The following is a 9966-nucleotide window of genomic DNA, read 5'->3' as shown; positions in this document are numbered from 1 at the left end:
AAAAAAACGACAGTGTTACCCCTTTTGTTTTTTTCATTTTTGGGCGAAAAATTAAGTTTCTCCAATCTTCTCAAAACTCTGGATTATGATAGAGGGCTGTGAAACTTTGACCTGAGTGCAAAAATGGAGGCTCTAGACCCTTCCAGAGCTGAGATATCAAAATTCAAAATTTCGACCCGAAAAAAAAAACGACAGTGTTACCCCTTTTGTTTTTTTTCATTTTTGGGCGAAAAATTAAGTTTCTCCAATCTTCTCAAAACTCTGGATTATGATAGAGGGCTGTAAAACTTTGACCTGAGTGCAAAAATGGAGGCTCTAGACCCTTCCAGAGCTGAGATATCAAAATTCAAAATTTCGACCCGAAAAAAAACGACAGTGTTACCCCTTTTGTTTTATTTCATTTTTGGGCGAAAAATTAAGTTTCTCCAATCTTCTCAAAACTCTGGATTATGATAGAGGGCTGTGAAACTTTGACCTGAGTGCAAAAATGGAGGCTCTAGACCCTTCCAGAGCTGAGATATCAAAATTCAAAATTTCGACCCGAAAAAAAAACGACAGTGTTACCCCTTTTGTTTTTTTTCATTTTTGGGCGAAAAATTAAGTTTCTCCAATCTTCTCAAAACTCTGGATTATGATAGAGGGCTGTGAAACTTTGACCTGAGTGCAAAAATGGAGGCTCTAGACCCTTCCAGAGCTGAGATATCAAAATTCAAAATTTCGACCCGAAAAAAAAACGACAGTGTTACCCCTTTTGTTTTTTTCATTTTTGGGCGAAAAATTAAGTTTCTCCAATCTTCTCAAAACTCTGGATTATGATAGAGGGCTCTGAAACTTTGACCTGAGTGCAAAAATGGAGGCTCTAGACCCTTCCAGAGCTGAGATATCAAAATTCAAAATTTCGACCCGAAAAAAAAACCGACAGTGTTACCCCTTTTGTTTTTTTCATTTTTGGGCAAAAAATTAAGTTTCTCCAATCTTCTCAAAACTCTGGATTATGATAGAGGGCTGTGAAACTTTGACCTGAGTGCAAAAATGGAGGCTCTAGACCCTTCCAGAGCTGAGATATCAAAATTCAAAATTTCGACCCGAAAAAAAACGACAGTGTTACCCCTTTTGTTTTTTTTTGTTTTTGGGCGAAAAATTAAGTTTCTCCAATCTTCTCAAAACTCTGGATTATGATAGAGGGCTGTGAAACTTTGACCTGAGTGCAAAAATGGAGGCTCTAGACCCTTCCAGAGCTGAGATATCAAAATTCAAAATTTCGACCCGAAAAAAAAACGACAGTGTTACCCCTTTTGTTTTTTTCATTTTTGGGCGAAAAATTAAGTTTCTCCAATCTTCTCAAAACTCTGGATTATGATAGAGGGCTGTGAAACTTTGACCTGAGTGCAAAAATGGAGGCTCTAGACCCTTCCAGAGCTGAGATATCAAAATTCAAAATTTCGACCCGAAAAAAAAACGACAGTGTTACCCCTTTTGTTTTTTTTCATTTTTGGGCGAAAAATTAAGTTTCTCCAATCTTCTCAAAACTCTGGATTATGATAGAGGGCTGTGAAACTTTGACCTGAGTGCAAAAATGGAGGCTCTAGACCCTTCCAGAGCTGAGATATCAAAATTCAAAATTTCGACCCGAAAAAAAAACGACAGTGTTACCCCTTTCGTTTTTTTTTCATTTTTGGGCGAAAAATTAAGTTTCTCCAATCTTCTCAAAACTCTGGATTATGATAGAGGGCTGTGAAACTTTGACCTGAGTGCAAAAATGGAGGCTCTAGACCCTTCCAGAGCTGAGATATCAAAATTCAAAATTTCGACCCGAAAAAAAAACGACAGTGTTACCCCTTTCGTTTTTTTTTCATTTTTGGGCGAAAAATTAAGTTTCTCCAATCTTCTCAAAACTCTGGATTATGATAGAGGGCTGTGAAACTTTGACCTGAGTGCAAAAATGGAGGCTCTAGACCCTTCCAGAGCTGAGATATCAAAATTCAAAATTTCGACCCGAAAAAAAAACGACAGTGTTACCCCTTTCGTTTTTTTTCATTTTTGGGCGAAAAATTAAGTTTCTCCAATCTTCTCAAAACTCTGGATTATGATAGAGGGCTGTGAAACTTTGACCTGAGTGCAAAAATGGAGGCTCTAGACCCTTCCAGAGCTGAGATATCAAAATTCAAAATTTCGACCCGAAAAAAAAACGACAGTGTTACCCCTTTCGTTTTTTTTCATTTTCGGGCGAAAAATTAAGTTTCTCCAATCTTCTCAAAACTCTGGATTATGATAGAGGGCCACGAGACTTTGACCTGAGTGCAAAAATGGAGGCTCTAGACCCTTCCAGAGCTGAGATATCAAAATTCAAAATTTCGACCCGAAAAAAAAAACGACAGTGTTACCCCTTTTGTTTTTTTTTTGTTTTTTGGGCGAAAAATTAAGTTTCTCCAATCTTCTCAAAACTCTGGATTATGATAGAGGGCCACGAGACTTTGGCCTGAGTGCAAAAATGGAGGCTCTAGACCCTTCCAGAGCTGAGATATCAAAATTCAAAATTTCGACCCGAAAAAAAAAACCACAGTGTTACCCCTTTCGTTTTTTTTCATTTTTGGGCGAAAAATTAAGTTTCTCCAATCTTCTCAAAACTCTGGATTATGATAGAGGGCCACGACACTTTGACCTGAGTGCAAAAATGGAGGCTCTAGACCCTTCCAGAGCTGAGATATCAAAATTCAAAATTTCGACCCGAAAAAAAAAACGACAGTGTTACCCCTTTTGTTTTTTTTCATTTTTGGGCGAAAAATTAAGTTTCTCCAATCTTCTCAAAACTCTGGATTATGATAGAGGGCTGTGAAACTTTGACCTGAGTGCAAAAATGGAGGCTCTAGACCCTTCCAGAGCTGAGATATCAAAATTCAAAATTTCGACCCGAAAAAAAAACGACAGTGTTACCCCTTTTGTTTTTGTTTTTCATTTTTGGGCGAAAAATTAAGTTTCTCCAATCTTCTCAAAACTCTGGATTATGATAGAGGGCTGTGAAACTTTGACCTGAGTGCAAAAATGGAGGCTCTAGACCCTTCCAGAGCTGTGATATCAAAATTCAAAATTTCGACCCGAAAAAAAAAACGACAGTGTTACCCCTTTTGTTTTTTTTTTCATTTTTGGGCGAAAAATTAAGTTTCTCCAATCTTCTCAAAACTCTGGATTATGACAGAGGGCCACGAGACTTTGACCTGAGTGCAAAAATGGAGGCTCTAGACCCTTCCAGAGCTGAGATATCAAAATTCAAAATTTCGACCCGAAAAAAAAAAACGACAGTGTTACCCCTTTTGTTTTTTTTTCATTTTTGGGCGAAAAATTAAGTTTCTCCAATCTTCTCAAAACTCTGGATTATGATAGAGGGCCACGAGACTTTGACCTGAGTGCAAAAATGGAGGCTCTAGACCCTTCCAGAGCTGAGATATCAAAATTCAAAATTTCGACCCGAAAAAAAAAACGACAGTGTTACCCCTTTTGTTTTTTTTCATTTTTGGGCGAAAAATTAAGTTTCTCCAATCTTCTCAAAACTCTGGATTATGATAGAGGGCTGTGAAACTTTGACCTGAGTGCAAAAATGGAGGCTCTAGACCCTTCCAGAGCTGAGATATCAAAATTCAAAATTTCGACCCGAAAAAAAAACGACAGTGTTACTTACCCCTTTCGTTTTTTTTTTTTCATTTTTGGGCGAAAAATTAAGTTTCTCCAATCTTCTCAAAACTCTGGATTATGATAGAGGGCTGTAAAACTTTGACCTGAGTGCAAAAATGGAGGCTCTAGACCCTTCCAGAGCTGAGATATCAAAATTCAAAATTTCGACCCGAAAAAAAAAAACGACAGTGTTACCCCTTTCGTTTTTTTTTTTTTCATTTTTGGGCGAAAAATTAAGTTTCTCCAATCTTCTCAAAACTCTGGATTATGATAGAGGGCTGTGAAACTTTGACCTGAGTGCAAAAATGGAGGCTCTAGACCCTTCCAGAGCTGAGATATCAAAATTTCGACCCGAAAAAAAAACGACAGTGTTACCCCTTTCGTTTTTTTTCATTTTCGGGCGAAAAATTAAGTTTCTCCAATCTTCTCAAAACTCTGGATTATGATAGAGGGCCACGAGACTTTGACCTGAGTGCAAAAATGGAGGCTCTAGCCCCTTCCAGAGCTGAGATATGGAGGCTCTAGATGGAGGCTCTGAGTGCAAAAATGGAGGCTCTAGACCCTTCCAGAGCTGAGATATCAAAATTCAAAATTTCGACCCGAAAAAAAAACGACAGTGTTACCCCTTTTGTTTTTTTTTTTGTTTTTGGGCGAAAAATTAAGTTTCTCCAATCTTCCCAAAACTATGGATTCTGATAGAGGGCCATGAGACTTAGACTTGAGTGCAAAAATGGAGGCTCTAGCCCCTTCCAGAGCTGAGATATCGAAACTCAAAAATTCAGCCCGAAAAAAAAAACGACAGTGGTACCCCTTACGTTTTTTTTTTTCGGGCGAAAAATTAAGTTTCTCCAATCTTCCCAAAACTCTGGATTCTGATAGAGGGCCATGAGACTTAGACCTGAGTGCAAAAATGGAGGCTCTAGCCCCTTCCAGAGCTGAGATATCGAAACTCAAAAATTCAGCCCGAAAAAAAAACGACAGTGGTACCCCTTACGTTTTTTTTTTTTCGGGCGAAAAATTAAGTTTCTCCAATCTTCCCAAAACTCTGGATTCTGATAGAGGGCGATGAGACTTAGACCTGAGTGCAAAAATGGAGGCTCTAGCCCCTTCCAGAGCGGAGATATCGAAACTCAAAAATTCAGCCCGAAAAAAAAACGACAGTGGTACCCCTTACGTTTTTTTTTTGGGCAAAAAATTAAGTTTCTCCAATCTTCCCAAAACTCTGGATTCTGATAGAGGGCCATGAGACTTAGACCTGAGTGCAAAAATGGAGGCTCTAGCCCCTTCCAGAGCTGAGATATCGAAACTCAAAAATTCGGCCCGAAAAAAATACGACAGTGGTACCCCTTACGTTTTTTTTTTTCGGACGAAAAATTAAGTTTCTCCAATCTTCCCAAAACTCTGGATTCTGATAGAGGGCCATGAGACTTAGACCTGAGTGCAAAAATGGAGGCTCTAGCCCCTTCCAGAGCTGAGATATCGAAACTCAAAAATTCAGCCCGAAAAAAAAAACGACAGTGGTACCCCTTACGTTTTTTTTTTTGGGCGAAAAATTAAGTTTCTCCAATCTTCCCAAAACTCTGGATTCTGATAGAGGGCGATGAGACTTAGACCTGAGTGCAAAAATGGAGGCTCTAGCCCCTTCCAGAGCTGAGATATCGAAACTCAAAAATTCGGCCCGTAAAAAAAACGACAGTGGTACCCCTTACGTTTTTTTTTTTCGGGCGAAAAATTAAGTTTCTCCAATCTTCCCAAAACTCTGGATTCTGATAGAGGGCGATGAGACTTAGTCCTGAGTGCAAAAATGGAGGCTCTAGCCCCTTCCAGAGCTGAGATATCGAAACTCAAAAATTCAGCCCGAAAAAAAAACGACAGTGGTACCCCTTACGTTTTTTTTTTTTCGGGCGAAAAATTAAGTTTCTCCAATCTTCCCAAAACTCTGGATTCTGATAGAGGGCCATGAGACTTAGACCTGAGTGCAAAAATTGAGGCTCTAGCCCCTTCCAGAGCTGAGATATCGAAACTCAAAAATTCGGCCCGAAATAAAAAACGACAGTGGTACCCCTTACGTTTTTTTTTTCGAGCGAAAAATTATGTTTCTCCAATCTTCCCAAAACTCTGGATTCTGATAGGGGGCCATGAGACTTAGACATGAGTGCAAAAATTGAGGCTCTAGCCCCTTCCAGAGCTGAGATATCGAAACTCAAAAATTCGGCCTGAAAAAAAAACGACAGTGGTACCCCTTACGTTTTTTTTTTTTCGGGCGAAAAATTACGTTTCTCCAATCTTCCCAAAACTCTGGATTCTGATAGAGGGCCATGAGACTTAGACCTGAGTGCAAAAATTGAGGCTCTAGCCCCTTCCAGAGCTGAGATATCGAAACTCAAAAATTCGGCCCGAAAAAAAAAACGGCAGTGGTACCCCTTACGTTTTTTTTTTCAGAGCGAAAAATTATGTTTCTCCAATCTTCCCAAAACTCTGGATTCTGATAGGGGGCCATGAGACTTAGACATGAGTGCAAAAATGGAGGCTCTAGCCCCTTCCAGAGCTGAGATATCGAAACTCAAAAATTCGGCCCGAAAAAAAAACGACAGTGGTACCCCTTAGGTTTTTTTTTTGGGCGAAAAATTAAGTTTCTCCAATCTTCCCAAAACTCTGGATTCTGATAGAGGGCCATGAGACTTAGACCTGAGTGCAAAAATGGAGGCTCTAGCCCCTTCCAGAGCTGAGATATCGAAACTCAAAAATTCGGCCTGAAAAAAAAACGACAGTGGTACCCCTTACGTTTTTTTTTTTTGCGGGCGAAAAATTACGTTTCTCCAATCTTCCCAAAACTCTGGATTCTGATAGAGGGCCATGAGACTTAGACCTGAGTGCAAAAATTGAGGCTCTAGCCCCTTCCAGAGCTGAGATATCGAAACTCAAAAATTCGGCCCGAAAAAAAAAAACGGCAGTGGTACCCCTTATGTTTTTTTTTTCAGAGCGAAAAATTATGTTTCTCCAATCTTCCCAAAACTCTGGATTCTGATAGGGGGCCATGAGACTTAGACATGAGTGCAAAAATGGAGGCTCTAGCCCCTTCCAGAGCTGAGATATCGAAACTCAAAAATTCGGCCCGAAAAAAAAACGACAGTGGTACCCCTTAGGTTTTTTTTTTGGGCGAAAAATTAAGTTTCTCCAATCTTCCCAAAACTCTGGATTCTGATAGAGGGCGATGAGACTTAGACCTGAGTGCAAAAATGGAGGCTCTAGCCCCTTCCAGAGCTGAGATATCGAAACTCAAAAATTCGGCCCGTAAAAAAAACGACAGTGGTACCCCTTACGTTTTTTTTTTTCGGGCGAAAAATTAAGTTTCTCCAATCTTCCCAAAACTCTGGATTCTGATAGAGGGCGATGAGACTTAGTCCTGAGTGCAAAAATGGAGGCTCTAGCCCCTTCCAGAGCTGAGATATCGAAACTCAAAAATTCAGCCCGAAAAAAAAACGACAGTGGTACCCCTTACGTTTTTTTTTTTTCGGGCGAAAAATTAAGTTTCTCCAATCTTCCCAAAACTCTGGATTCTGATAGAGGGCCATGAGACTTAGACCTGAGTGCAAAAATTGAGGCTCTAGCCCCTTCCAGAGCTGAGATATCGAAACTCAAAAATTCGGCCCGAAATAAAAAACGACAGTGGTACCCCTTACGTTTTTTTTTTCGAGCGAAAAATTATGTTTCTCCAATCTTCCCAAAACTCTGGATTCTGATAGGGGGCCATGAGACTTAGACATGAGTGCAAAAATTGAGGCTCTAGCCCCTTCCAGAGCTGAGATATCGAAACTCAAAAATTCGGCCTGAAAAAAAAACGACAGTGGTACCCCTTACGTTTTTTTTTTTTCGGGCGAAAAATTACGTTTCTCCAATCTTCCCAAAACTCTGGATTCTGATAGAGGGCCATGAGACTTAGACCTGAGTGCAAAAATTGAGGCTCTAGCCCCTTCCAGAGCTGAGATATCGAAACTCAAAAATTCGGCCCGAAAAAAAAAAACGGCAGTGGTACCCCTTACGTTTTTTTTTTCAGAGCGAAAAATTATGTTTCTCCAATCTTCCCAAAACTCTGGATTCTGATAGGGGGCCATGAGACTTAGACATGAGTGCAAAAATGGAGGCTCTAGCCCCTTCCAGAGCTGAGATATCGAAACTCAAAAATTCGGCCCGAAAAAAAAACGACAGTGGTACCCCTTAGGTTTTTTTTTTGGGCGAAAAATTAAGTTTCTCCAATCTTCCCAAAACTCTGGATTCTGATAGAGGGCCATGAGACTTAGACCTGAGTGCAAAAATGGAGGCTCTAGCCCCTTCCAGAGCTGAGATATCGAAACTCAAAAATTCGGCCTGAAAAAAAAACGACAGTGGTACCCCTTACGTTTTTTTTTTTTGCGGGCGAAAAATTACGTTTCTCCAATCTTCCCAAAACTCTGGATTCTGATAGAGGGCCATGAGACTTAGACCTGAGTGCAAAAATTGAGGCTCTAGCCCCTTCCAGAGCTGAGATATCGAAACTCAAAAATTCGGCCCGAAAAAAAAAAACGGCAGTGGTACCCCTTATGTTTTTTTTTTCAGAGCGAAAAATTATGTTTCTCCAATCTTCCCAAAACTCTGGATTCTGATAGGGGGCCATGAGACTTAGACATGAGTGCAAAAATGGAGGCTCTAGCCCCTTCCAGAGCTGAGATATCGAAACTCAAAAATTCGGCCCGAAAAAAAAACGACAGTGGTACCCCTTAGGTTTTTTTTTTGGGCGAAAAATTAAGTTTCTCCAATCTTCCCAAAACTCTGGATTCTGATAGAGGGCCATGAGACTTAGACCTGAGTGCAAAAATGGAGGCTCTAGCCCCTTCCAGAGCTGAGATATCGAAACTCAAAAATTCGGCCCGAAAAAAAAAACGACAGTGGTACCCCTTACGTTTTGTTTTTTTTTTTCGGGCGAAAAATTAAGTTTCTCCAATCTTCCCAAAACTCTGGATTCTGATAGAGGGCCATGAGACTTAGACTTGAGTGCAAAAATGGAGGCTCTAGCCCCTTCCAGAGCTGAGATATCGAAACTAAAAAATTCGGCCCGAAAAAAAAAACGACAGTGGTACCCCTTACGTTTTTTTTTTTTTTTTCGGGTGAAAAATTAAGTTTCTCCTATCTTCCCAAAACTCTGGATTCTGATAGAGGGCCATGAGACTTAGACCTGAGTGCAAAAATGGAGGCTCTAGCCCCTTCCAGAGCTGAGATATCGAAACTCAAAAATTCGGCCCGAAAAAAAAAAACCACAGTGGTACCCCTTACGTTTTTTTTTTCGGGCGAAAAATTAAGTTTCTCCAATCTTCCCAAAACTCTGGATTCTGATAGAGGGCCATGAGACTTAGACCTGAGTGCAAAAATGGAGGCTCTAGCCCCTTCCAGAGCTGAGATATCGAAACTCAAAAATTCGGCCCGAAAAAAAAAACGACAGTGGTACCCTTTACGTTTTTTTTTTTCGGGCGAAAAATTAAATTTCTCCAATCTTCCCAAAACTCTGGATTCTGATAGAGGGCCATGAGACTTAGACCTGAGTGCAAAAATGGAGGCTCTAGCCCCTTCCAGAGCTGAGATATCGAAACTCAAAAATTCGGCCCGAAAAAAAAAAACGACAGTGGTACCCCTTACGTTGTTTTTTTCCGAGCGAAAAATTATGTTTCTCCAATCTTCCCAAAACTCTGGATTCTGATAGGGGGCCATGAGACTTAGACATGAGTGCAAAAATTGAGGCTCTAGCCCCTTCCAGAGCTGAGATATCGAAACTCAAAAATTCGGCCCGAAAAAAAAAACGACAGTGGTACCCCTTACGTTTTTTTTTTGGGCGAAAAATTAAGTTTCTCCAATCTTCCCAAAACTCTGGATTCTGATAGAGGGCCAAGAGACTTAGACCTGAGTGCAAAAATGGAGGCTCTAGCCCCTTCCAGAGCTGAGATATCGAAACTCAAAAATTCGGCCCGAAAAAAAAACCCACAGTGGTACCCCTTACGTTTTTTTTTTTCGGGCGAAAAATTAAATTTCTCCAATCTTCCCAAAACTCTGGATTCTGATAGAGGGCCATGAGACTTAGACCTGAGTGCAAAAATGGAGGCTCTAGCCCCTTCCAGAGCTGAGATATCGAAACTCAAAAATTCGGCCCGAAAAAAAAACGACAGTGGTACCCCTTACGTTTTTTTTTTTCGGGCGAAAAATTAAATTTCTCCAATCTTCCCAAAATTTTGGATTCTGATAGAGGGCCATGAGACTTAGACCTGAGTG

Source organism: Pimephales promelas, chromosome 11, assembly GCF_988280905.1.
Source record: "Pimephales promelas chromosome 11, fPimPro1.hap1.1, whole genome shotgun sequence".
NCBI lineage: Eukaryota > Metazoa > Chordata > Actinopteri > Cypriniformes > Leuciscidae > Pimephales > Pimephales promelas.
The sequence above is the reverse complement of the archived record's forward strand: the minus strand, read 5'-3'. Positions refer to the sequence as shown.